Genomic DNA, 26,491 nt, shown 5'->3' on the forward strand with positions numbered 1-26,491 from the left:
GACCAGTGCGTTTAAAGCTTCTCCCGGAGGAGCCCGTGCAGCCCGTCGTTGAAGAGGGCGGTAGCTGGGAGCCTTGTGGAGGATGTCCTGAGGAGGTGTGTGGCTCCAGGGCCACAGAGCCCCCAGGCAGCTCCCCCAGGCAGAGAATAAAGAGTTTGCTCCCAAGGGCTTGCTTGTGCCTACATTTATTGATGCCAGGCCATACTGTGTCTGGGTGTTTTCCCTGCAAAGTTTTCCCTCGTCTTCCTCCCTCCTACAGCCTCGGTCAGGCCAAGACCCAGTTCTACAGGGAATCTTAAGTAGGGACGAGAAAAGGAGTCAATGTTTCTGCCTTGTTTAGAAAGCTTTGTGGCTGGGCTATTGGAGGGGCTGGTCCAGCTCTGTAAAGCTGTACTCATGCCTTCTGTGAGTCCCATAGGTGGGCGCTGTTGAAGGCTGCGCCTTGTTCTGTGCGTTTATTCTCTCGTCCCCTCACGACCTCCTGATGGGCCTTGGGGTTCCTACCCAGGCCCGTTGGTGGTCCTGTGTCGCGGTAGAGACGGACACGACAAGTAACAGATCATGCAAAATGGCTCCTTTATTGTTCTAACACACCTTTTTATTCCCTACTTCAGAGTATGTGTTAGTAGATGATTGGTTTAGTTAGTAACGGTTCTTCTTATCGCTATCTTGTTTTTGTACCGCTCTTCTCGGATCTTCCCAGACTTTCAAGGATACACTACAAGCTGCTCAAGGTCGCGCTGTTCTCGAACTGTCAGGCATTTTGTAGACCCGTTGCATCCCCCGACAGTCCTGTCTGTGTCGCAACAAGGGACTGGCCTTCAAAATGAGGCTTTGGGCCCTAAGAGAAGGGTTTGGAGCATAAAAATGAGGGTTTGGAAACTCAGGATGTGGCTTGGACCCTGAAAACGACTGGCTGGATCCTAAAAATGAGGCTTTGGAGACTGAAAATGGGAGTTCGGCAACTAAAAAAGTGGCCTTGGGCTCTAAAAAGGAGACTTTGCCAACTGCAAGGGAGCCCGTGGACCCTCAAAATGGGGGTTTGGAGCCTGAAATGGGGCTCTGGAAGCCAAACCTAAGACTTTGGGAAGGGAAAACGAGGCTTTCTGCCCTGTAAGTGTAACTTTGGAGCCTAAAAGCGTGGCTTTGTGCCTTAAAGCTGAGGGTTTAAACCCTCCAAGTGAAACTGCGGGCCCTAAAGAACAGCTATGGGTCATAAAAGGCCAAATGGTTTGGACCAGAACAATGAGGAGTTTGGCCCTCCAGATGAGGCTTTGGGCACTAAAAATGGTGGGGGAGATGCTACATGTGACCCTTTGGGCTCTGCAAAGGAGGGGAACCTATTGGTGTCGATAGGGCCCCAAGACATGAGGCTTTGGTCCCAAAGAGAGGGCTTGGGTCACTCCAGGGGAGGCCCTCAGCTGTTAAAAGAGGCCTTTGGACCCTCCAATGGAGGGTTTGGGCCCTAAGAGTGGGGCTTTGGAAATGAAACTGAGGCTTTGAACCCTGCATTAGGTTTTGTGCCTTCAAGGGATGCTTCAGTACCAAAAACGAGGGCTTTGCGCCCTAGAAATGGGTCTTTGGAAGCTCCAAATGAGGGGTTGTGCGTTAAACAAGAGATGCCTTGCACCCCAGATGAGGAGCTTGGCCTCTACAATGAGGCTTTGGGCCCTCCAATTGAATATTTGGACCCCCAAAATGAGGCCTTGGGCTCTCCCTAGTTGCAGACTGGATCCTAAAAATGAGCCTATGGTCCCTGGAAAGGAGGCTCTGTTCCCTGAAGAGGAGGCTTTGGAAGGTAAAGAATGAGGCTTGGGGCTCTAACGGTGGGGTTTGTGCTGTAAAAGGAAGGTTTGGGCCTTACAAATGGGTATTTGGGCCCCTGCAATGAGGCTTCAGGACCCTAAAAATGAAGGGGTGGATTGTGGAAACGATTCTTTGGACCCCGAAAATGAGGCATTGGGCCCTAAAACTGAGGTTCGGAGCCTCAAAATTTGAGTTTAGAAACAAGGTTGCGGAGCCTGAAATGGGGCTCTGGAGTTTATAAATAAAGCTTTGGACCATCAAAATGAGGATTTGTTCACAAAAAAGAAGGGTTGGGACGCGAAAAGGAGTATTTGGACAGTCAAAACAAGGCTTTGGGACAGAAAAATGTGTACTTGGGCCTTATAAACGAAGCTGTGTACTCTAAAAAGTGGCCTTCAGTCCTAAAGCGTTCAGTCTTCTATTGGGATGCTCCCTGTGGGACAGGAGGACAATTGCTTTGAGCTGCCTCTATTTCAGGAAGGATTACCTACATTTGCCTTCCATCTGAAATACTGCTTAGTGCAACTTGTTGGGTTGTTTGGTTTTTTTAAAATTGGGGAAGTGTGTGTGAACAGCTGAGTGCTAGTATACAGTGAATTACCTTCCCCTGCTGAGAGTAAATGGGTTTAGGAATAAAAATACCCGTTTTGTATTACAAAAATTGGTTCCCTTGAAGATGCAAGTGCTAACTGATGGACTCCTGGCTGACAAAATCTCTTCCCAGCTTGCTTAAACATTAAACAGCCTTCACAGTGGTGTTCAGATGATCTCGTGTGATTTCTTGCAATTAATCATGGTTGACTGAAGCGTACCACTAAAGCATAGTAATGTGTTTTGGTTGTTAAAAAGTAGGAGGAGAAGTTCATGGAGACATCTTCTGTGTCGGGTTTCAATGAGTTCAAGCTATTGTTGTGTCCGGTTGAGAGTTTCTGATGTTATTTTTCCCTCTTTCGGAGGGAGGTGAACATGCCCATCTCGCCCTCCAGGAGCAAGGATGCCATGTCCGAGTTCAAGCCCATGCCACCCTCAAAGCTTGCGTCCTGGAGTTGAGCGTGGAGGGGCATCACCCCACGAAGGTTTGGTGTGTTGTAGCAGTCGGTGCTGTGAGGTCTGGTGGGTGGGTGGCAGTGGGGTGGAAGCAGCTGTTGGGGGTTCCGTCATTTGCATAGCCCAGCCCCCCCCGCATGCTTCAGAATGTTGGGGTCCCTGTGGCAGTTTTTGAATGGTCCCTCCCAGTTGGGTCAACGGACCCAGCGCAGCCAGAAGATCCCGTTGGAGCTCCTCTCTCTGGCATAAATCCCTCGGCGTTTGGGCTTGAGAAGAGGTAAAGTTGGAATCTGCAGATCTCCTTAGGTGACCTTCAGGAGCTGTGGGCTGTGGGTGGGGACTGGCTCTCTGTCTCTGGTCCAGCGACTGGTGTCATTGCTCATAGGAGGAGCTTTATCAGGCGAATCTGCCGTTTCCCTTCTTCTGGGGGTTACGGGAGCCGTTTTGGAGGTGAGGGAGATGTGAATTCCCGGTCTTGAGCCAACCTGGATGGAGCAGAGGTGGACTGTGATTTGTCAGACCTCAACAGTGTATCTGTAACGCAGTTGCAATCGTCTCTGCCTGCACAACTGGCATGAGGTCCTGTTTTATTTTAAAGGAGACGTAGTGAATAAAATCAGTGAATCTAATGGGCGGTCTTTCTGACCAAATATATAAATGTTTATTTAGGATAAGATAAACGGTCCCTTGAAGCACTGGTTACACGGACTTAACTCTGTGTTGCCTAAAAATGGGACCAAGTTTGGCTTGGCCGTGGGCGTCTACATTAGAGACATCCACGTTTAGTCAGATGAATCACACCCCAGTCTCCTGTGTTCCTCATCAGGTCTCTGGCAACTCTGCTGTTAGCCCTTACTGAAGCCAAGTACAGTCTCTCATTGATTGATAGATTGATTTTAACAGAAAGGAAAGTCAGTCTTAGACATTTGGTTGCGGAAGAAAGTTTGTGTTTGAAGATCGTGCTTGGATCTTTGAGTAGGTCTAATTAGATGCCTTTTCCTCTTTGCTTCATCCCTGATAAGCTTAGGCACTCTCTGTTTGTCCTGTTTCGGAGGACCACTGCCCAAGGCGCGTAGCATTGCCCAGGGAGATGCTGCATCTCATTTTGCACTGTGAGTCTTGTTAAGTCATCAGGAATGAAGTACTTTTAGGAGATAAGCTAACTAAATTGCACTCAAGTGAAAAAAGTGCTCTATAACTCCCGAGAAATAATACCGGATTATAATGAAAATAGAAGTATTTTGAGCAAAAGATGCTTAAAAAGTTAGGTAAAAATGAAGAGCACGGTGCAATTTTTTTAGTTTGGGTTTTTATACATTTTTGATTTAAAGTTTGAATGTAAACAAATCTGGTTGAATTGATGTGGAAAAGATGTTCAAATTGACAAGTATTTCTTTCAAACAAGAATAAGCAAAGTAGCAGCTAGAGAGAGTGTTTTGGCTTTAAAGTGTTTTGTATTTGTGAACCCAAATCTCCAAGCTGCTGGGCAGGGTGAGACCTGTGCCAGCCAATTCATCTTTTAGCTCCAAGTGCCTTTTGATAGAGATGCAGGTCTCCTGGGGATTGTGGGGACGTGCTCCTGCGTCTGGAAAAGATGGCTGAGTTCCTGGTGTAAGAAGGGCACTGGGGTTTAGAGGTCAGAGCTGAGGCAGGTATGGAAGATGGCAATAGCTGTGATCTTTAGTGCAAAAAATTTATTTTTGTATATTCAAGCAGGTTTTTTTCTCTCCTCTGCTAATCCAGTGTGGAATATGAGCCAATAAAGAGAAACCAACGCTGTACACGCTGGACCCACTTAAGTATTTGTTTTAAAATAGGTGTGAGGTCAAGCTAGAACGTGCTTTGCAATTGGTGTATTTACTGCAGCAAATTTTCTGCTCTTCCTGGCCGTCTTCTGTGGTTTTCAGCCTGCTTCACCTCCACAGAAAGAGATACCGTGCGTATGAAAGAGCCCGTTATGCGTCTTCCCTTAGGAGATATTTTTTTGTGCTCTGCTCTTGAGTTACGATCTGAATTATTTATGCCAACATTTCAAATAGCTTTTGGATTCCCTGGTTAAAGTATTCTGAACCTACCCCAGCTACATGTTACAATGCACAAGTCCCACGAACCATCAGTTTTTATTTCATGTCATTTGTCATGAAGTAACACACATTGCAGCCAGAATGCTGTGTTGCTGTTCCATGTTTTTTTTACAGTAGTTTTCCAGCTGTATTCCTCGTCCCCATGATAAAGAGTGTTGCCAGTATTTCTTTTTATCTTAGAATACACATGGTAAGGATGGTTGCTGGATGTCTCATCCTTTTTAAGGCTGTGAAGGCATGCTCTGACAAGGCCTTTTCCCAGACCCAGGTATTCAGGGATGCAAGGTGTGCCTATCCCCATCAGCTCTGTGAAGGATGTAAGAGAGATTGTGCGCCTGAAGGTTGAATGATGCTTCTGTGTTAGAAGCTGAATTTCCACAAGCAAAAACCAGCTTCCCCGACTCTTTAAGCTGTGTGTCCTTTTAATGCTGCAAAAATGTAAATAATGATCCTTGCGTACATCTTTCTCAATTAAATGTACAGTGGATGTCTTCTCGTTCAGCTAGTCTGGAGCTTAAAGAGCAGCTTAAAAATACTGGACAGGGTAATTTTTGGTGGACATGGCCAGAGCCTGCTTGGAAGAAAATTGGATTGGTTACACCAGTCTTTATGTGAGGCCCAAAGAGAGCCTAAGGTTTTGAGTGCCCTAGAATGCTCTTTTCAAGTAGGTTAACAGGCACATATACACCCTGTAATGACGTAAGGACTCCCCAGAACATCTTCAGGACAGCTATATTTTATGCAAGCCCCTGTTTTCATGCAACCTCAGCTAGTGTTGTGCTGCTCTTTGCAGGGTCGGGTGAGCGGTGTTGTCTTTGGCTGTGTGGGCTTAAATGTGTTTCCAATGTGCGTGTCAAATAATTGCCTGTTAAACAGACTGCCAGCGTGGCTGAAGCCAGTGCTTCCGAAGAAGGTGAAATAAAAGCTTTGAAGATAGGGTCCTGCTGCGAATACGACCCAGTCAAGTAAGTGTTGATTGTGTCCCATCTGATCTTTGCAGATCGTGGAAAAATTGCAGAGATGTTTGTTTTAACGAGAGAGACACATGCCTACCTCTTTGGTTTTCTCCCCCAAACCATTTAGTTACCTGAAGAAACCCTTGGGTCCGCTCCGCCATCATCTACTTGCTTTCACTGCGGAAAACGTGGCCACTACATAAAGAACTGCCCGACAAATGGGGTAAGATTGTGGGGGACTTGTGGTGTTACTTAGTTTTTAATTGTTTTGCCTTGGCAGTTACGTAACAAATACATGAATCCTCATATTAAGAATTGTTTCTGTTGGGGTGAAATGCAGAGGTTGTATGGCAATGTTGCAAAGGCCTTCAAAATTCCAGGGGAAGCTGGAATTAGAAGTGTGAAATTTTCTTTTTCCTAGGTCGTAGACATTCAATATATCCATAGGTCTTTCTGGGTGAACACTCGTGCATGTTTTTATATCTTTCAGTATTAGTGGAAATGTTTCTGTTTTCCACTCTTCTTAATGGCAGTTCACAGTTTTTATTATTTTGTACAAAACCAAGACATTTCTCTCTGCCCCATCTATTGAATATTTGCGTGTTTTAATTGCACTAAGTCCCTGGCTGAGTATTGATGCCATTTAACCGTAGTCACTGAAAGCTCATTTTGCTTCTGTTTTATGTTTCAAAGGCTTCTTGCCAAGTCTAACAGATGGCTGTTGGACTGAGATTTCCTCCCCCTCTGACTTTTCTGAAATCCCATGTGTGAAACAGGCTGAAGTTTTCCTGTTGCTATACAGTGAGAAAATACTGCCGTGGGCTGACAGGAGTGGCTCTTTTAAAATGACCGTGGTAGCACTTCTGGTTTTCCGTCCTGGATCTCCTTTTGTAGAAGCTGTAACATCGACTTCTTGCTTTTATAAAATGTAATTGCTCGGAGACTAACGTTATGCTGAGCCTGCAATTTACATGTATCCTCTGGCAAAGGAGAGGTGGGATTCATTTCACCTGCTTTCTAGCTGTGAAAAGATTAATTTTCTAGTCTGAGCTTCTTTCTTAGTTGCTCCAATGAATGGGAGAGTTCTGCAGAAGGAAGATTGTTCCTCCCTCCCTCTTCTAGTGTTGTGGCTATAGAAAAGTAGTTTAAACTAAGCGCCTACCTTTTAGGAGGCTCATGTGGAGCGAGAAGAATTCCATCTCTTCTCTTGCTTTGAGAAAATGCAAAGCTTGGAAAAGTTTTCCTCTACCCATCTTTAACTCGTTTCTTTTTCCTTCCCCACCCCTCCTCCAGGGAAGCTTATGCTAGAGGAAGGATGGAGAAGCCTCCCTTTTTACCAGAGGAGCCGTCTTCTTCTTCCTCCTCCTCCTCCTCCTCCTCTTCCTCCACCTCAGATGCTCCCGTTCCAGATGAGTTGTCATGTCTCATCTGTCAGGACATAATGACTGATGCAGCTGTTATTCCCTGCTGTGGCAACAGTTATTGTGACAAATGTAAGTGTTACGCCCGTGTTTGTTAATTCTAAACATCACATCTGATTTTCTGAAAGCAGAAAGAGGAGGGAACAAAATTACTTTGCTACCAGTTCTATTTTATGCTGAAGTATACCCTGGACGGGAAAGGGCTCTTCTGGTATCAAGGGCGAAAAAAGCCAGGAAGCCTTTTCCCCTTTTTAGGTATCTAGTTAAGTCTTCTTTACAAGCGGAAGGACGAGTATGAGGAGAGTGGCTAATTGTGCAGGGGATTACAGTATTAGACACTGAATGCTTTTAGTTGGTCCACAGCCCTTTGTCTCATACAAAATTATATAGCCGACTCTGGTGACTTACAGTGGTCTGCAACAAACAGATAGTTAGGCATTTAATCCACATTCTTCTCCACGGGAGAGCTGGTTAAAACCTTCAGAACTCGAACCTCCTAATGGTTTTTTGAACCTATTAATGAGGTTTTTTTGAAACATGTTTTGTTCATTAACCTTGAGGTTGGGGACTTCTCGCTGTACTAGATAGTGGGGAAAAAGACTAGCTGCAACATCAAGACACAGCCTATGCTACATCTGCAGATGTTCCAATGGTGAAATACAAAACTGTATAGTTATTTGCTGCATACTAGAAATTTTTTACACTATTGAACATTTATAGCTTCATGCTCTCAGTACAAGACTATATTTACCTATTAATCATAGACATGTCTTTATGACTGGTGAGAAGCCCCAAAACTTCCTTAGTTTGGCTAAATACTGTTTTGATTATTCTAATTCTATGCAGGTATTAGAACAGCATTACTGGAATCTGAGGAACATGTATGCCCAACGTGTCAGGAGACAGATGTTTCACCTGATGCTTTAATTCCCAACAAGTGCATACGCCAGGTAACATGACGACTTTTACATAAAGTGCTTGTAAGAAAAGGCTCTTTGTAAAAAGCGGAAAGGGAAGAAAATATTAATTTACATCTCCTTAAGCAAGGCGTAATTGAATAAGGCTAAATTGACTTTTCAAATGCACTGTTTGCTGCTGTCACAGAAGCTTACGACTCTTTAGAGATGATCTGGCAAATTCGGGTCCTGCTCTTACTGAACACGATTGCCTTGCTTTCACATTTGGCGTTAACGCTGAAGTACTTGAAATACAGGTCCTCTGAGCTACCAGTCATTAGTATCAGTGTTCAATGTGACGTGTTCATACATCTGTATGTTGGTTTCTTTGAGGATTGATGGCATTTACAGGAATACATGAGTAATTTTCCTCTGTGAAGGCTTCTGTTCGTATATCTGCTGAAGTTCCATCGTAGCTTCTTGTAAATGCTTTTCTGCCTCTAGGCTGTGAACAACTTCAAAAATGGAACTGGATACACAAAAAGGCTCCATCAGCAGATTCAGCAGCAACAGCAGCAGCAGCAGCAGCCGCCACCGCCTCCACCAGCACCCAAGACTGTTAGACCTCCCGCTGTTCTGGTGAGTGCCGCTGAACCATCTACATCTTCCTCTCTGTCAGTCAGCAGTTTGTTGGAAGAGAAGGTAAGCTTTATTTCAACATATGCAGTGATTCTTATATTGTAGTAGAGCTTCTTTTCCAACTGTCTGCGTTTATTCACAAGGGCTGTCAGCTTCCTGTGCGAAGACAAGCAGCATTAGCAAGTCGTCTGGGCCCCCAAGGACAGTCAATACCCATCACTGGTAAGGAACTGTAACTTTAGAATTCCTTTCAAAACATTATCTTCAGATAAACTGCATGGGATTTTTTGCTTTTTCCTCTCTCCACTCCAAAAGGTCATCCGGGGAGAGGCAATACAATTGGCTCAGCAGGTGGCAGACCAGGCTGGGAACTGTAAGTATTATATAGAAATTCAATGTATTACTACTTGTAAGCTGTTAAACGAGGCCGTAGCACTTGACTTCTGCAACGGCTGATTCATAGTGAAGTACGTATGCACAGATAGTTGTGGAGAATACAAGTGGTCGTTAATTTTTCAATGGCCTAATTTGAACTGGCTTTAACAAAGGGGATCTGTGCTTGCAGTGAAATTATTTAAAATAAACCTCCAGTACCTGATTGAGAAGAGGACTCTGACAAAGGAAGTCTTTTTGAGGAAACCAGAATTACCTATCAAAATTAAATACAGTTAAAGGATCAAGTGGAAAGGCACCCTTTTGGTTCCTGGCTGAACAGGACTGTAGAAATTGATTTCCCAGTAGGAGTCAGCCTCCACATTCTTTTTTTCTAACAACTTAGTTGATGCTGATTGAGCAAATTCTTGGAAAAGTCAACACTGCTCTGTTATGACCATTTTGAATGTCTTCAATGTAGTCAGCCCAAATAGCCAAGCTGCTTTCTCTCAGTTGGCGAGAGAGGAGTCTGTTTTATCTGTGACTGCAGGGTCAGGTCAGTCCTTCCTTTTAGTATATATGTGTTCTAGATAGGTAGATTGTAAGGGTGCCCTGTGTTTATAAAATCTTAAGATAAATCAAAACAAACCCCAGGATCCATCCCACAGATTGTCTAAAATCTCCAATCGAGTAAGCAGGAGAATAACAAGTCGGGGACAAGAGCAGGCCAAATACATCATGGTGAGGCAACGACGTAGGAAGCGTACGTGGAAGAAGATGAAAGAAGTTTGGGAGAAGATGAGTTACTATCTGTGCAGTACTTTGCAGATCAGAAGTGTGAAGAAGTGTGGGCACATGCGAGATGGGAGTCTCTTTTAAGCCTGGGCAGCCTCCATCCACAGTCGCAAAGCTGAGTCTGAGGAGAGCAGACTGAGGGAAGTGTTGGGGGTGAGGATGTGGAAGGCAAGTAGGAGGGTCAAGAAATGAGTGTAGTCTCAAATGAACAGAGAGCAGGGAGAAAAAGGCTTCAGTTGAGAACAAGAAGTGCTTGCCACCACACTCCCGCTTCATTGGCTTTCCTTCTGTATTTGTTATGAAAATGGTATCATAAGAAGGAAAATACTCATTAGGAATATTTTGACTTATGAAGTGGAAGTTGACATACCCGTAAAGAAGACAAGGCAAATTAGGTCAGGGCCTAGTTACACTTGAAAGTAAACAGCCATTCTGACTGGGGAGAGTAGTTCATAGGACTACAGTCCTAATACCACCCCCCCACCCCCGCCAGCTTTTTGGAAAACGCCTAGAAAAAAAAAGTTTGAAAAATGAGCTCATAGAGAAGGGGGGTGGGGGAGCCCACTAGGTGACTAAAAGCTACGTCTGTAGTTGGACAAAGCTACTCTGCGAGAGAGAAATCCATCTTCCCTCAGTGGCAGAGTAAAGGCAACAATTAGAAATCAGGAGTTGTAATAAGCTATCTTTTTAAAATCAAGTGTTGAGGCTGTCCTTCGAGCATTTCCTCATCCCATTCCAGCCAAAGTGGGTCAGATACCTTAAATAGTTCTAAGCGTCTCTTGACTAACCCAGCTCAGATTTGAAGCCGTCCATTTGTGAAGTAGGAAAATAGCCGGTTTGAATAATGCCATCATTAATCCCTGTAGCCTTAGGGTCTGGATATGGACTCTTTGACAAGCATGATGAGTTGTAGAGACCTTTTTAATGGGTGTCCCCCTTTTGCTACTAGTGTTTCTGTAGAGACCCTTGATCCATTAAGTACAGTTCTTACCTCCGGTGCCCCTCCTTTCTCTCTCCTGGTTTCAGCTGGTAATGCTCTGCCTGACTGGGCAGTGAGCTAGTGAAAGCAGATTTGAGCACCTTCTACAAGCAGAGCTTAACTTGTGCTGCTCTGCGTGCTGATGTACATCTCTTGGATTTAGATTAAACCAGATGTATGTAGAGCTAAACCTCTGAGCTATAAAAGTGGAACGCTGTGTTAAGAGCACAAGGCTCTGCTAGCAACATTAGCTGCAGATTGGTTGATGTTTTCCTTCATCCTCTTCCATAGACAAAACCAAGGTAATGCTGCATTTACTGCAACAACTCTGTTTAACAGACCACTTTGTCCCTGCTCTGCAATCAACTCTAATGTCCTTTCAGAATCAGTAGAAGCACAGCCAATACATTGAACTAAAAGAAGCCAGTGTTAAATTGTCTTGTTTAATGTGATCGGGAAGCTGATGGGAATAACCTTAAGTCAAAAGTGCTGTGAAACTGAAATGGGTCCAAAAAAACTTGTGCTGTACATAGTGTCGCCCTTAGTGGATTTCAAACCTTTTCATTTCCTGGCGATCAGTTCCAACTGTCTAGCGCAATGCAAATAAGCTGTCTTCAGATAGCAGCAACTTGGATCTTTTCTTATATCCACAAGTGTTTTTTAAAGAAGTTGCTTCTAAGTTAGGTCAAGTTATCTAAAAACCATAAGCAGGATCTTTCTTCCCTCATTTATATTAATGCTGGGCAAAAGGGCAGAAGCTGATTTGGAAACCTGTAAGTGGAAGGGTGTTTTGCAGTAAGGTGGTGGTTGTTGTTTTGTTGGGTTTTGTTTTTCTCTTTTGTGGAGTCTTCTGTATTTTATTTTCTCCCCCAGTACTCCTAGGCTGCAGAACCAGCCTCCAAGGCACTATGGAATGACTTCTGCAATTAGCTTGGCTCCTCCTACGGATAGAGATTCCATTCATACTCAGAAGCTGCTTGAAGCGATGAAAGCATTGGGGGTATTTGAAGAGGAGGAAGAACTGAATCACAGGTATAACAAGACTGTAAAATTTGTTAATGTCCTGGGGTTTTTTTAGGGCAAACTTAACATGAGTTTTCTTTACAGGCTGGTTGTTCTTGGCAGACTGAATAACTTGGTCAAAGAATGGATTTCAGAACTTGGTGAGAGCCAGGTAAGGTTTTTTGATAGGTTCTTATCAAAACAGCTGAAGCCTTTTTGTTTCTTTCAAAGGCGATACTACTAGGATTTATGCTAAAGTTCAACATTTAACTTCCTTCTTAAGTATCAAGGAGATCTGTAGTAAGAGCCATTGAAATAATGTATAAAAGATCCTTTAGACGAAGACCTTCAAGTCCTTGGGGCACTGAATAAGTTTGTGAAGTGGCTCTGTCAGTTGACTTGTAGCGGTTAACAAAGCTGAAACAAGACATTGTGGGGGGAGACAGATGGTAACAGGGCAGTAAACTTGCCCCAGACAGCCTACAGCACTCAATCTAGTTTGAAATTATTACTCTAGACTTGCCTTTGGTATGGCTCTTAGATGGTGTTCATTTATGTGGGTCTGCTGCAGGGAAGACTGATAATAGGTCTTTGTTTAAACTGATGAAGCGACTGCTACAGTACTCACCTTTTTTGTTGTTGTTGTTGTTTGTGAGTTGCCAGCACTCCCTTCAGAAAAACAGAATCAGTCTATTAGACTAACAGCTCAGTATGGGAGGGAGAAGACATTGTTTATGGAGGCTGCTGTAGTCTTTCTAAGTAACTTCTATGCTAGTTAAACTTGCACGTAGGTCAACGTGTATCTTCTGTTCTCCAGAAAACTCTTTCTCTTCTACCCACAGAATCTTCCCCCTTCAGTAGTAGCAAATGTTGGCGGCAAAATATTTACGTTTGGTTCTTACAGGCTTGGAGTACACACTAAAGGTAAACTTTTGGTGTCTGGTCATAGTTGTAATGTTTGAAAGTGTCTTCCAACAGTAACAGAACAAATGGCATCTCTTTGCAGGTGCTGACATAGACGTGGCTTGTGTTGCTCCTAGACATGTAGAAAGATCGGATTTCTTTCAGTCGTTCTTTGAAAAACTGAAACGTCAGGAGGAAATAAAAAACCTAAGAGTAAGCAAGCTCTCTCCTTGATAGATTGTGCAACTCCGACAATAAGAATATTCCTGTTAAAGACTCCTATTGGTAGTGATTGTCTTACAAACCAAAATTAAAAAGGGCCTTGTTTCTGAGCCCCTTCTAAAATACTGTCTACGCAGCATGAAAGTGTGGAAGTCAAGCTTTTGGTTCCCTTCCCCAGTGACTGTATGTCCGATCCGAATCTCTGTGGTTCACTTCTCCCCTACCCATGGTTTGAGAATGAGTGGGCTATAGTATCAAAAAGCAAGGTTGTGCCTAGGAGCCTTGCTTTCATCCTAGCTGTAGTAAGGGGCTTGGCAAGAAAGTAACTGCATGCAGGTAGAGGAAGGGGCAGCCTGAGAGCTAAGGAAGTTGAATGTGATGTGGAAAGGTTTCTGTCAGTACCTTTGCCATGGTGTTCCTTGGGTGTACTTTAGGACCTCTAATTCATTCTTCTCTGGTCCTGTTCTTCTCTGGCTACTCAGCCCGAGACTTTGTAGAAGAGACGCACAGTCAGCTTTGCATAAAGTCAATAGGAGCTGTGCTGTGAATGTACAAAACTGCCTTGTAAAATGACCCTCCGGTGCATATGCTGTGTACTTTGCATATAGAACCGAACTCCTGAGAAGTGTTTCTCTCAGGCTGGTCTTCCTTGTGCAGACATTTTGAAAGACTTCACGTGCATAGCTAATGAGCCTTTGTTTAGGTGACCGAAGACAGGGTCAGTGGGCTGTGGCACAGTTCTGACGAGTGGGCTACAAAATTGAAAACTGTCCCATAAGGTAGCTGATAGCATCTCAGGCATGGTAGAAAATAAAAATACAGGAGGCTAGTGCGCGCTGCAAATGCGGACAGAATGTTCTCGATTTCTCTGGATGTTAACCAGGAGTAAGATAGCTACAGAAATCTCTTGCTTTTCTTCCTCACCACCAAGGTAAGTACCTTACAACCTCTGATACTGATGGCTCATTGTGCACTGTTTGTTCATTACAATACGTGATCAGCCTCCGGATCTCTTGGCTAAATAACTTGTTAAAGCTAGTATTATACCGTCTTAGTGCTATACCGCTTGCAGCTTATGAACAATTCTTCTGGTTTGGAAGCAACTCAGTCTTTATACTGAGTAGTTAGCAGTGTAAATTCTGCATTTGATCGTAGTTCAGGAGAAACATTAAAGTAGCAAACCATGTTTTCTTACACAGTTATCCTCTCCTTTCCAGGCAGTTGAAGACGCATATGTACCAGTTGTCAAGTTTGAGTTTGATGGCGTTGAGGTAAGCATTTTTTGGTTTTTTTTTAAGTGAGTAAATTTTTTCTTGCTTTGGAATAGGATAACTTTTCCAGGGAGCTGTGACTGTGCTATTTTGGACCGCAAAGTATCCCAGGAGAAGACATTGCAGTAGAATGGGAGCTTATAGGAAAATAAGCCCCTAGGGAGCCTAGCAGGCATGGGAGCATCAGGGACATCTTTTTCTAGGCCTGTGCTGTAGACCAGGGTAGCCTGCTTGAATAGCATTTATCCCTAGGATCATGCAGAGTGGGAGCAGAGGCGGTGTCCTTGCTCAGTCTTCTTAGCTCTGCCAAGCTAGGTATCTACAGAGGGATGTGTACAGTGTAGTTCACTGTACGAATCGTGTGAGCAGACTAAATGTTTTGCTGCACATCCAAAATGAAGTGGTCATGGGACAAACAATCTGGAACATGGAAAGTGAAAGTACTCATTTGACTCCCGCCTGGGTCTGTCAGCTGCAGGAATCCAGCTATCTTGAATACATCCTATACAATGAATCAAGACCTGCCTGCTGTAGTCCCTAAGCAAGTTACTGCTTGGTATCACTATCACAAAGAGATTTATTCAGTGACCTTTTTGTGGCCTTCATCTGGTACAGACTTTCACAGGATAATCTTCTTGCCTCAGACTGTACTAAAAAGCAGATACTTCAGGATCAAAAGGGCTTACTGCATAAAGGAAATGCTCTCTCCTTTGCTGAAGTATAGTTGAGGTGACTGAACTTAAGTCTTAATTCTGTGAATAATTTTAAGTTCCCTTTTAATTGAAACTCTAAGTCTAGAGTAATCTTTTCCAACTTAAAATGCCTTCTTCCTTTCCCTAGCTTAAAAAGAAAGGGGTGATGCAGTGAAGGCTTTGTAAATAAAATTGGGAACTTCTAGAAATTGTATTGAGTCTTCTGGCAAATGAATCTCTTGGGAGATGTATCTATAGTCACATAATTCTAAATACAGATGTTAACCACTCTTTTTAGACTTGAGTAACTGTCCCCCACCAGTGTGCTGTTTGCAAACTGCGGGGCATTCTAACGGTTGGCACTTTTTCCCTCTTAAGATTGATCTCGTGTTTGCAAGACTGTCTGTGCCAATTGTTGCTGATAATCTTGATCTCAGAGACAACTCGTGTCTCAGAAGCCTGGATATAAGATGTATACGGAGCTTAAATGGTAAGCATATTTGCACATCTTTAACAAGAAAATGTTACTAAAGTTGGTATGGAATGCACGTTACACACCCCAAGTTTCTGTACAGGATGCAGAAACTGATCCCCTGTATACTTGAGATCTGAGGAGGTGGCGAGTGGGCTTAAATTCAGCTGTTTCAAGTTGTGTGTTTAGATAGACCTGTGTTTCATGTTTCTTCGATTGGGGGGTGTGTGGTGTTCCAGTTTGCCACAGAAACTGCTTCAGGTGAATAGGTAGAGCACTTGATAGAGAAGATTGTGTGGTAGTTCATTAAAAAAAAAAGGATATTTAAAATACCTGAAGCCGAAGTTGCTCACTGTTTAACGCTGACTGGTTTAATTGTTCCTGGCTGTCGAAAGAAACCTAGCTTTCGGAATCCTGTCGAAGGGCCTTATTGACAATTGTTGGCTGTAGTCTAAAGTATGAAAAAGCTGTTGAGGGTACCAGTTACCTGAGGTGATACGGAATGTGTAACCTCTAATTTGTTATGTTATGTGCCTGTAAGGTTATGTGTAACCTCTGATTTTTAAGGTAATACAAAGCAAGTAATGCAAACTTGTTTTCATAGACTTGCAGGAGAAACTGTAAGCTATTGATCCAGTACAGCACAGAACTGACTCGTACCTGTTACCAGGAAGTGCTGTACTTCAACTGTTTTTTCTTACAGGCTGCAGAGTTACTGACGAAATCCTGCACCTAGTGCCAAATAAAGAGAACTTCCGGCTCACGCTCCGTGCAATTAAACTGTGGGCAAAACGTGAGTAATGTGATTGTTTGTGATCTTTAAACTTTCCAGAGGCACCTCGTGCTGAAAAAACAATGGCATTAGAAGTCCTTCATCTTTGGATAGCTGTTTAAGTATCAGGTTTTAGTTCAAAACCTGTGTTTTAGTTTAGATTCAAGGACTGTCTGTGGGGTAGATTCTGTGTTTTTTTTTAATGGGGCTGGAGCGGGGAGATGAGGGGAGTGCCTACAAGACAAGGTGCTGCATTGCTTACCAGGAACCTGACTAGAAAGGATAAAAAATGCCCAGTGAAGTATAAAAGCTTGATAGATAAGGAATAAGAAAATAGCGTTTGCGCATGTGACTAGAGCAAGTGCTAGAAGAATGGCAGAACCTTCTTCTCAAGGGAAGTTGGAGCGAAGCAGTAGCTGTAGCAGTGCAGGCAAATTTCAGAGTAGCGGTATTTTGGGAAGTGGTGTGGTAATGATTCTTTTTCGCATCGCTGTAAGGACCAACAGTTTTGGCCTCGTTGCACTGCAAAAATAACTGACTTGGAGGCTGAAGGGTGCTAGGTATTCTATAGATTGTGAAGGTGGTGCTGTAAATTTGAAGGACTATACTTGGGCATGGGAAGACTACAGGGCAACGACAATGTCTGCATTGTAGGACGTGGCATTTACTCCAACGTGCTGGGATTTCTTGGTGGGGTTTCCTGTGCTGTGCTAGTAGCGAGAACGTGTCAACTCTATCCAAACGCTTTGGCTTCTACTCTGGTGAACAAGTTCTTCTTGGTTTTTTCAGAATGGTAAGAGCTATTGATGACTATTTTGATTTGCGTAAAGCAGTGACACTTTCTGAGGTGGTTCTTTATATAAGATTTAGACCAACACCATTCAGTCCTACCCTGAATTACATGGCAGAGTCAGTGCCTGGCTTTTCTTGTTTAGGGAGTGGCCAAGACCTGTATTGCTGAAACAACAGGAAGAGAGCAATCTTAACTTAGCAGTATGGGACCCCAGGGTATGTAGACATGGAATTTGGAAGCCTTGAACCTTTCTTCTAAGCTAAGCTGCTGGTGCTGAGCACAATTGTTTTAACATCACAGGTGAACCCATCAGACCGATACCACGTAATGCCTATCATCACCCCAGCCTATCCGCAGCAGAACTCTACATACAACGTATCTACATCAACGCGAGCGGTAATGGTGGAGGAGTTCAGACATGGTAAAGTTCTTTCCATGCTTATTAACTGCTTAAAAGGTGTCATTCTTGCAATATGAAACCACATTACCTGACTTGGTTATATTCCGTGCGGTGTTGTGCCCTTTTAGGCAGAAGAGTTCTCTGGGAAGTCTACCTGTTGCAGGCAACAAGGGAGCAGTTTTACAATGAACTGTTGTAGTAGGCGTGTATTGTGTCAAGGGAATTCCTGCTTTTTGATCTGTCAATTACTGTTCAAAAACCTTTCTCTTGTAAAGTTTCTATCACGCTCTGCTAGTCTTAAAAACAAAATGGTAGTAAGGTCTTCAACCTTAATTGTAGGTCTTGCAGTTACGAATGAGATTCTCCAAGGAAAATCAGACTGGTCAAAGCTCTTTGAACCACTGGACTTTTTTCAGAAATACAAGTATGTATGAAAACTGTTACCTGAACTTGAAATGATTGCCGTACTGGTTAGCATAGTGACTTTTAGCTTGCAGTCGAAATACAAGATGGCATTGATATGTTTGTTTTTCAGAAGCTGGAGGTAGTCATAGGAATTTTGGTAAGGATAAGTATAGGGAAGATAGAAAAACTGTTTGTGTTTTGCCACTGACACTGTTTTTATTAACAAAAATACCAGCTCTGATACTTAGAATGCAGCAGAACACGATTCTGAAGGATGTAATCAGTTTTTCTTCAGTTAATACTGTGCTGCCTGCAGGATATAATGTGTCTTGTCTGGAAGTCATTTTCTATACATTTAAGGCAGTTTTGGTTTCATTTGAAGGAATATCAAGTCCTGAGCTAGAATGTTACTTTTTCTTTTCTTCTAGACATTATATTGTGCTGACTGCTAGTGCCTCTACTAAAGAGCATCACTTAGAGTGGTAAGTCTTGCTTTGAGTGTGGGTTCAATACATCATTGACGCTCAGTTCAGTGTTGCGCTTCATTTGGTTAATACAGTTCACAAAACTAAAGTATTTGACTGTGCAGCTCGGCATGGAATACAGTAGGGAGGTAAGTAGACAGTTCCTCAGCAAAACTAAAAGCTTTCTTGTGAAGGGAAGTTAGCGTAAGTAAGTTATCTTGCTGTTTAAGAAGTTAAGCTAAAGACCTAAGTCATGATGAGAAGGAACAAAGAGGGTTAGCGTGCGTATGCTCTGTGCCATCTGGAGAAGCAGACTCCTTAGGAGTCTAAGGAGACTACTTACCCAAGGCTACTTCAGTTAGGAAGATGTTCCTTGTTGCAGAGACTGAAGTAAATGGGGATTACTTGATGTCATCAGATGTGTAGTGGACACTGGAGAGCTTGATCTTTTACTGACTTATAGAGCAGTGGTCTCCAAACTTTTGTGCACTCCTGTGAGCAAAACAAAAAAAAAAAAAGTAATTTTTGAACACATAGTTGCGGTCTATGTCTACTTCTTTACAAGTTACGTACACATTACTGAAGTTCTAATCTTTTCTTCCCGGACCCAGTGGATTGTCTTGTGCACCCCCTGGGGTACATCCCCCTCCGACACTTTGAAGACGACTGTTGTAGAGCCTTAGAAGGCTTGGTTTCATAGCTTTTTTACTGGATGCAATATTTGATTTAGGACTAGATTGCACTCAATGCTAAGTTGCTCTGGTAATGTAGTCCGCCTGTTCCAGAGCCTACTTTTCTCCAGTGAAGTGAAACAAGGCTGTTTAATCGGGGTGAAACCTGACCGTCTGCACAGAGTACCTGAATGCTGATAAATAGTGTTTACTACGTTTTAATCTAGTAGTGTGCTCAGGCATCTTGTGTTTAGTGCTGGAAATGATCATCTCGGCCTGCTTGGTAGTGGATAGGTAAATTGCAGGAGTGCTGATCTACTTTGTGAAAGGTAATGTGAGAACCACTTCAACTGTGGTTAGAGAAAATGACTGCTGCTGACGTGGTATTTGTCACTGTCTCAAGGGAGACATGCCAGTAATAACTTGTTGAACCTGTGTGAATGGGGTGACTAACTGTGAGTCTTGAAATAAGGGGAAACGGTGAGGAATTAAGGTACTGTAATGTGTGTGGTGTTCTTTTTCTGAAGAAACGAGTGCTTTGCCTGCCTTGCTCAAGTAAGCAAGGAAAATAGCTGTGTGTACCAGACCCCTGTTCTGAGGGCACCTTGGTTATACTTCAGGGTTCGGCTTGCGGTCTAAGGCAAATGATTGAATTCTTGAGCTACCTCTGAAAGACACCTTATTTCCTGTTTAAAAACAGCTCTAGTAGGTAGTACCTCTTACCTGAACTTGTTAATTTGTTCACTTAAAAATCGTGTCAGCTACAGCTTGATGTCAGTCGCAGTTAGGTATACAACAAGGAGTTCTGGGCAGAGGGCTTAGAGCCAAATAGTTTTTAATGTGAGATGTTTTAAGTGGAGAAGGCTTATTGTATCTCACAATAAAGATGAGGAAAGTTCTGGCTGCAGTAAAAGCTGACGTTTTTGCAGTGACAGAAATGGCAGCAAACGGGGCTTAGTTTTGCATCTGGGAAAATGAAAAGCAGAAGACAAACTTGCTTCCGTTTGCTATAAGAACAAGTTTAGTTCACCAACTCTTGAATGGATTTGGGAATAGATGGCACATCTCTGTTGTTCATCAACATAAGATACTTGTGAAGAACGTACAGAGTTCTGACTGCTTTCAAGGGTAGCAGTGTTTTAGGTAGAAGGGTAAAATGCCAGTACTTCATTTAAAAGAATAGCCTTGGTGGTCATGATACATTTCTTGGGTAAGTCTCTGATGAGACTGTGTTGACTGGATCGTTTGTTTATTAAAGGAACGATATTTTTCAGTTTGGCTGGAAGAGGGTAAACTCTTTTCACAGATCAGTCTGCAAGAAGAATAGCATCTTTACTCAGGTGTAATGGAAGAGTTGTGCTTGAGCCTTTTCTAAACGGTTGTTCTCCTTGATCTTTGGGGTAAAAAGGAGCTTTGCTGCACTTCAAAATGCAGCCAGAGGTGCTGGGAATCTGCTTCTTGTTGACATTTTCATCATAGGTTATATGTTGAAGTGTTGTGTCTGACCTGTTAAGAGTACAAGTTAAACTTACTTACTGCCTCTGTCTTTGGAAACTTTGAAGCTCCAATGTCCCTGAAAACATCTCCAACTCCAGTGTGTGTGATATAAATATCTAGTATCTGCTGAGCTGAATGAAACTTACTACTTACTTACTGACTGGTTAGCATTTTTTGTATTAGCATTGTATTATAAGAAGGCAGATAACTACTGTGCTGGATACAGTCAAAAACGAGTAAATGTCTCTTGTTCTTATCAGGATTGGCCTTGTGGAATCTAAAATTCGTGTGCTGGTTGGAAACTTGGAGAGGAATGAATTTATATCTATTGCACATGTAAAGCCACAGTCTTTCCCTGGCAGCCGAGAACTTTGTAAACAGTGAGTTTCATTACTTTTCTGAACTAGAGTTTGGCCCATGTATTGTACCTCGTTTATATTCCTTCACCTCAGCTTACCTGTGAGAGATGTTCAGTTACGTAGCTACTGTTTTGTAGGTACGAGGTCTGGCGGGCAAGGTTCTGAGCATGTAGGATCTTTTTAAAGAAGGGAGAACTTGAGGGAGGAGTTCTCGGAGAACTTGAGTATGGGCTGACTCCAATCTTTAGCTGCTGCGTACAACTAAACTGTTTTGCTTAATCCCTTCTTGAGAGTAGATGCTAGCACCCAAATAACTGGCATCTGTGCATAAATGATAGATTTGTGACTCTGTCTTTTTAGGAGTGGATATGTGTCAATGTGGTTTCTTGGAATCGTGTTTAGGAAAGCGGAGAATGCAGAAAGTATTAACGTTGATTTAGCGTGCGTTATACAGTCATTCAAGGATACAGGTAAGCCTCTATTTTGCTCTAGTCTCGTAGGGTTTCAATTTTTAATTCTAGTGCAAGTTGCTTCACAAAGTGAATTGTGCTTCCTTCTGGTATTAGCTATTAGCTATTTCTGTAGAGCGTGACACGTAGAAGATTAGCCTTAGAAACATACTATTTTGACACTTTGGCAATGTAAGTCCACCTTGAAACAGAAGTGTGTACTACAGCCCTATGTACCATATCCCATATGTGAAATAACAGTTCTGCAGATCATAGTGAACGATCAGAAAGGAACTGCGATTCCTGAAGTGGACAGTCAGATGTGAAGCCAGGAGAGAGATGCCCGTTTACTGGGTGTAGCTACACTTGTCAAAAGCAGTTGTCAGTTACTGAACTTTGGAAGTGGGAATTAACTGTATCAGGCTCTAAAAGAAGTTGTGAATGCCTGCTGACAGTATTGTTTCCGAAATAACAGTTTCTGTACGATACCATCCCAGAACTTTGAAAGGCAGTGAGTGGTCACATTGTAATGACATGCAGTCTTGCACGTCAAGCTCCGTGTTCATCTTCCTTTATTCCTTTTGATAGATGCAGAAATAAAGTCATATCGCAAGCGTTGTTAGATAATGCTAGAATAAAGGGGCTTGGGGGGGAGCAGTCATTTGAAAGTACAGGTCTTTTCCAAAGTCGGTTTACTTCTTCCCAAGCTGACTGCTCTTGTGCCTTTCAGAAGTGCACGTGTGCTGTGAGGCTTATGCCTTGCTATCGTAACGACAAACTAAGGAAATCGGGTTACTCTTCGGGAGTGACGAGTGTGTTTGGACAAAAAGTTCTAAGCAGTGGACTCCTTTAAACTCTTCATCAGTGCAAACAAACATTTCTCCATGGTACCAGCATGAGCTGTGTGTTGTGTTGCTCAGACAACATGAGTAAATGCAGTAAAAGCGGACCTTCTTTTTAGCTCATGCTTTGGGATATGAGACAAGCACAGAAAAAAGGCATCAAAACGCTTGTCTGAGTTTCAGGCCAGGTGGGGTGACTTCCTCAGACTTGCACTGTTACCCGAACCGATGCTTGTCTTGTACGTTACATCCAGTGGCACTGTGTTTGAATGTTGTGGCAAATGTAAATCATGTCAACAACTTTGACAAATACCCAATGCAAACATTCCCACTGAGCTACAACACTAAATTTCCTGTTAGTTTACAGCCAGGCTAAACACCTCAATGTGCTAAAGGAAGGTATGAAGATTGAGGCAGCTCATGTGAAGAGAAAGCACCTCCACCATTTTTTGCCTGCAGAAACCTTACCGAAAAGAAAGAAGGTATATTAAAAATTGGGCTCTTCTGGCAATATTTTTTTTTTCCTTTAATAATTACTTGAAGACTTCATTATTTTGATGTTGTTGTTTCAGCAAAGCATGCCAGGTACTAGTCAAAATGCTGGTGGGCTTCAGCGCAAAAGGACTTCTTCAGATGGAAGCTGTTTGGACAGTTCCGGAGACACGGGCTCCAGAACACCGGAAAATTCCTCTTCATCACATAAGATTGCTAAAGTGGACACCTCTCCAGCCGAGAGAGAAAGGTTAGCACCATAACCTTAAAGCTGTGAAGAAGCTGCTTTTTAACTGACTCGCGATGGGAATGAGGTCTGGGATTTCTTGTTTGAATCTGTGTTGTTCATAAGCACGTGGAGGGCTCTAATGGCTTCAGGAAGAAAGCTGTCATCTCCTTTGGGCACGTGGGGGGAGGCAGGTTAAAGAAATCCTTGAAAAAATGAATTTAATATCCATGAAGACATGTCGGAAGAAAGGAGAAGTGGATACCGGAGGAATTATTTGGTCTTGAATGTAGATCTCCTTGGGTTAGTGTGTAACTTGAAGCCGGAGTGTTTTCCATGTAGGTAATTTTGTTCTTTCTAACAAAAAGTATGGTTAATGCCAAGCAGTATGATGTTCTAACGAAGTGCTGATCTTGATCACAGCAACACTAGAGCTGCTGCTGCCTTGGTGCAGCAGTATGAGAACTCGGGCAGTAAAAGTGTGTGTCACTTCCTGGGAGGTCTGCTTGTTCATAAGCTACTTCAGCCCAGGAGGAATATGTAATCTTGAGAGTAATAGCCCAAGAGTACCAAATGTGTAATGCCTGCTGTGTTCAGACCATTTGGTACTGGAGGAGTGGCATTAAAACTAAAATAAAATGGGATGCCCGTATGGGTAGAGCAGATCCATTCATGGAAAGCAGTACAGAGTGCTGGAGGTACTAAGCTGGAAGACAGTGCAAGTACATAGAGACTGACTAAAGACAACGCTGAAGTTTAAATTTGCGGTCTGAAGTTCAGCGGTCAAAATGAAGATCTCGTGCTAGATTGCCTGGGAGTTTGTTGTTTGGTAGAGCTGTGACAATGAGCTAAGAAGACAGACATTTGTCTTGCATGGGCTTTCTGGAAAGGAAATGTATAGTATTTTACAAACGAGCTTTTTATAACTCTAGCATCTGACTCTTACAGAAATGCTGCGTACCAGAAATCTAACGGTGCTAACAAGAGAGAGAAGCTACCTCGTGTAGCTGAGCCATCAGTGTCTAAGGGACTCTCCATTCCTGTTACTGATTCAAGTATGTATTGACGTGGTGGGTGGAATGCAGTCTTTAATTTCACGGCTGAACTCTAGAAGCGCGGTGTCTCTTACAGAAGTGGAGGCTACAGTTGCAATAAGAACATTGGGACCTCCAGTTGGTAGCACCATTCCAGGACGTAACACAGTTTCTCAACCAGGAGGACGTTTTGTCCAAGGACAGCATGAATTAAGTGGGACTGGAATTACAGATCCTAAGAACAGTGCACCTAAACGACCTTATTCAGTGACCACTGAAGGACCTCATTCACCTCCATCAGAAGAACGCCCCAAAACACTAGCAGATGGAGAAAAGGTAAGGAAGGGGGGCTAGGCCAGGGAGGGTTTGAAGTAGAATTAATTCTTGATGTACAATGAATGACATAACCGAGAAGAAATGCATATATACATCCCCAATGGATTCAGGAATCTAAATTTAAGCATAATGCTAGTTTTACTAGGATGTAGGTGTGAGAAATTGTCTTGAACGGACTGTATAGCTATTAAACAATTTTTTTCCCCCGAGATCTGGCACTAGTGACTGGTTTTGGTCTGGTGGCAGGCTCTCTAAATACTACTGTACTTGTATATTACTGCACTGACCCATTGCTCAATGAACTGGAAGCAGTTCTTCATTCAGAAAAAACCCAAATCTCAAAAGGAAGAGGACATGAATGTTATAAATGTAGACGTATGAGCTAATCTTGTTCTGGCAGATGATTTTCGAATGCCTCTTGATAGTTTTGCTGCTTTAGAAATCAGCAGCCTACTCAACAGGTTGTCCACTGCTGAAACGACCGTGTGGAGTTGCGTGTTAAATCTGGGTTTTGTGGGAGCTTTTGATTAATGCTTGATTTGTTTTCTTGCTATACATAACTCTCCTTAAACAGCTGTTTGTGTGGCTTGACCTCTGATTTGAGGCAAAGAACAACTAGAAAAAACTCCATTTTGACACTTGTAAAGAATCAGCTTGCAGAACTGTTACCTACTATTGAATACTTCAGGTACAGATTTCAAGGTTTGGGTAGTACGACTTCTTGCGAGGCTTGAGATTCCTGTGCGGTAAGGGGAGTGTTGTCTAAATGTTGTTTTAAGAATGGCCACTAATACAGTTAATGTGTTGACTGGAAGCTGTACTCAAATATGAAGGTAACTTCAGTATAGCAATTATTTTGAGTCTGTGTATTCTGTTCTTCTAGTTAACTGGCCAGGATTCAGCATTCAAAGGCGGCGGCAGTCCAGAAGATGTCAGCAGCAGATCTACAGACAATGTAATTAGGAAGGGGTTTTACTCAGTGGGCTAACTGAAAAGCTGAATGGACTCTGCTAGTGCCTAGACTACCTCACATCAGTACTCTACGCGTTTATTGATGTAAACAAAAATATGCTTTTTAGTTTAACTTCTTTCAGACTTCATTTCCCAAATATGTTCTTGTAAGAGTTATCCCTATTAGTCTTTTTAGAAGTCTTGACTGTCACTAGCTGAAACAGCTTTGGAAAAGCCACAAAAACCAAGCTGCCCTGTGACTTGGATTCAGAATGTAGGTAAACAGGTTAACTAGTTACTGCAACCACGTTGTGGTGTCAAGTGTGTCTGAACGTGCTTGTATTCATTTGTGCTTTCCTAGTGCATGTGCATATATTGTTCTTCTCCTAAACTATTTTCCCGGTTGGCACATACACTCCTGGGCATCTATCAGAATGGTGCTCAGCTTCCTCAGCTAGCAGCTGTCCCCTGCCTAACACGGCCACGCGCTACACAAGTATTGCCTCCCATGGAGGCCCATAAATAATTGTGGTATTGAAGACAATGCAGCAGAGGATGCTACCAAGGTATGGAGATGATAGACGTGTCCCATGCCGTTGTATCTGATTTTTGTCTTGAGACTGCTCCAGCATGAGACTTGAGGGCTTTTTTTGTTGTCGCTGGGTAGGAAAGCTAAACTCGGAACACACAGCTGAAGATGTACTTAAACATTGCAATAGCCAAGGCTGTTGTGGCACTGCTACCCACCTGCAAGGGAGAGTTTTGAAAGGAATTGGCATGCAGAGAGTGTTTTCAGATAAACCCTGAAAGCTGTTCTACGTGGTTACATGAAAACTTGTAGTAGTCTGAAGTTCCCGTTCTGTAAACTGGTAACACTGCTTACCCAGTTAAGTGCATGAGGGTTTTTTGAGGGGTGGGGAGAAATTCTGATCCCGTGAAACAAATGTTGTGCTCTCTCTCTATTGTAACTTCTTTATAACTTGGTGTTTTTGTAAATGAAGTTGTATGTTTTTCCAGAGAATTTTCGTATGTACTGTAAAATACTGTCTTCCAAAAAGATTTTTTTTTAATTATTATTAATTTTTTTTAATGCACGTGGGATCTGCTTAAAAACCCCAAACAAGTAAACCAAATGTAAGGCGGGCAGGGCAGTGCCAGAAAAAGTATGTTCTACAAAATGATGATGTCATGGTAGAGTAAATTTGAGGAGACTAGGAACACTGCTTTCCTGCTTCTAGTATTT

At 42.9% G+C, this 26,491-nt stretch overlaps 1 protein-coding gene across 13 annotated transcripts in view; it reads left to right on the forward strand.

The window, feature by feature from the left end:
- LOC126037129 (uncharacterized) overlaps positions 1–26,491 on the forward strand; it is a 115,347-nt gene that overhangs the window by 9,592 nt on the left and 79,264 nt on the right. The gene's annotated exons all lie outside the window — the stretch shown is intronic.

The sequence above is a fragment of the Accipiter gentilis genome, unplaced genomic scaffold (assembly GCF_929443795.1).
Source record: "Accipiter gentilis unplaced genomic scaffold, bAccGen1.1, whole genome shotgun sequence".
NCBI classification, from domain to species: domain Eukaryota; kingdom Metazoa; phylum Chordata; class Aves; order Accipitriformes; family Accipitridae; genus Astur; species Astur gentilis.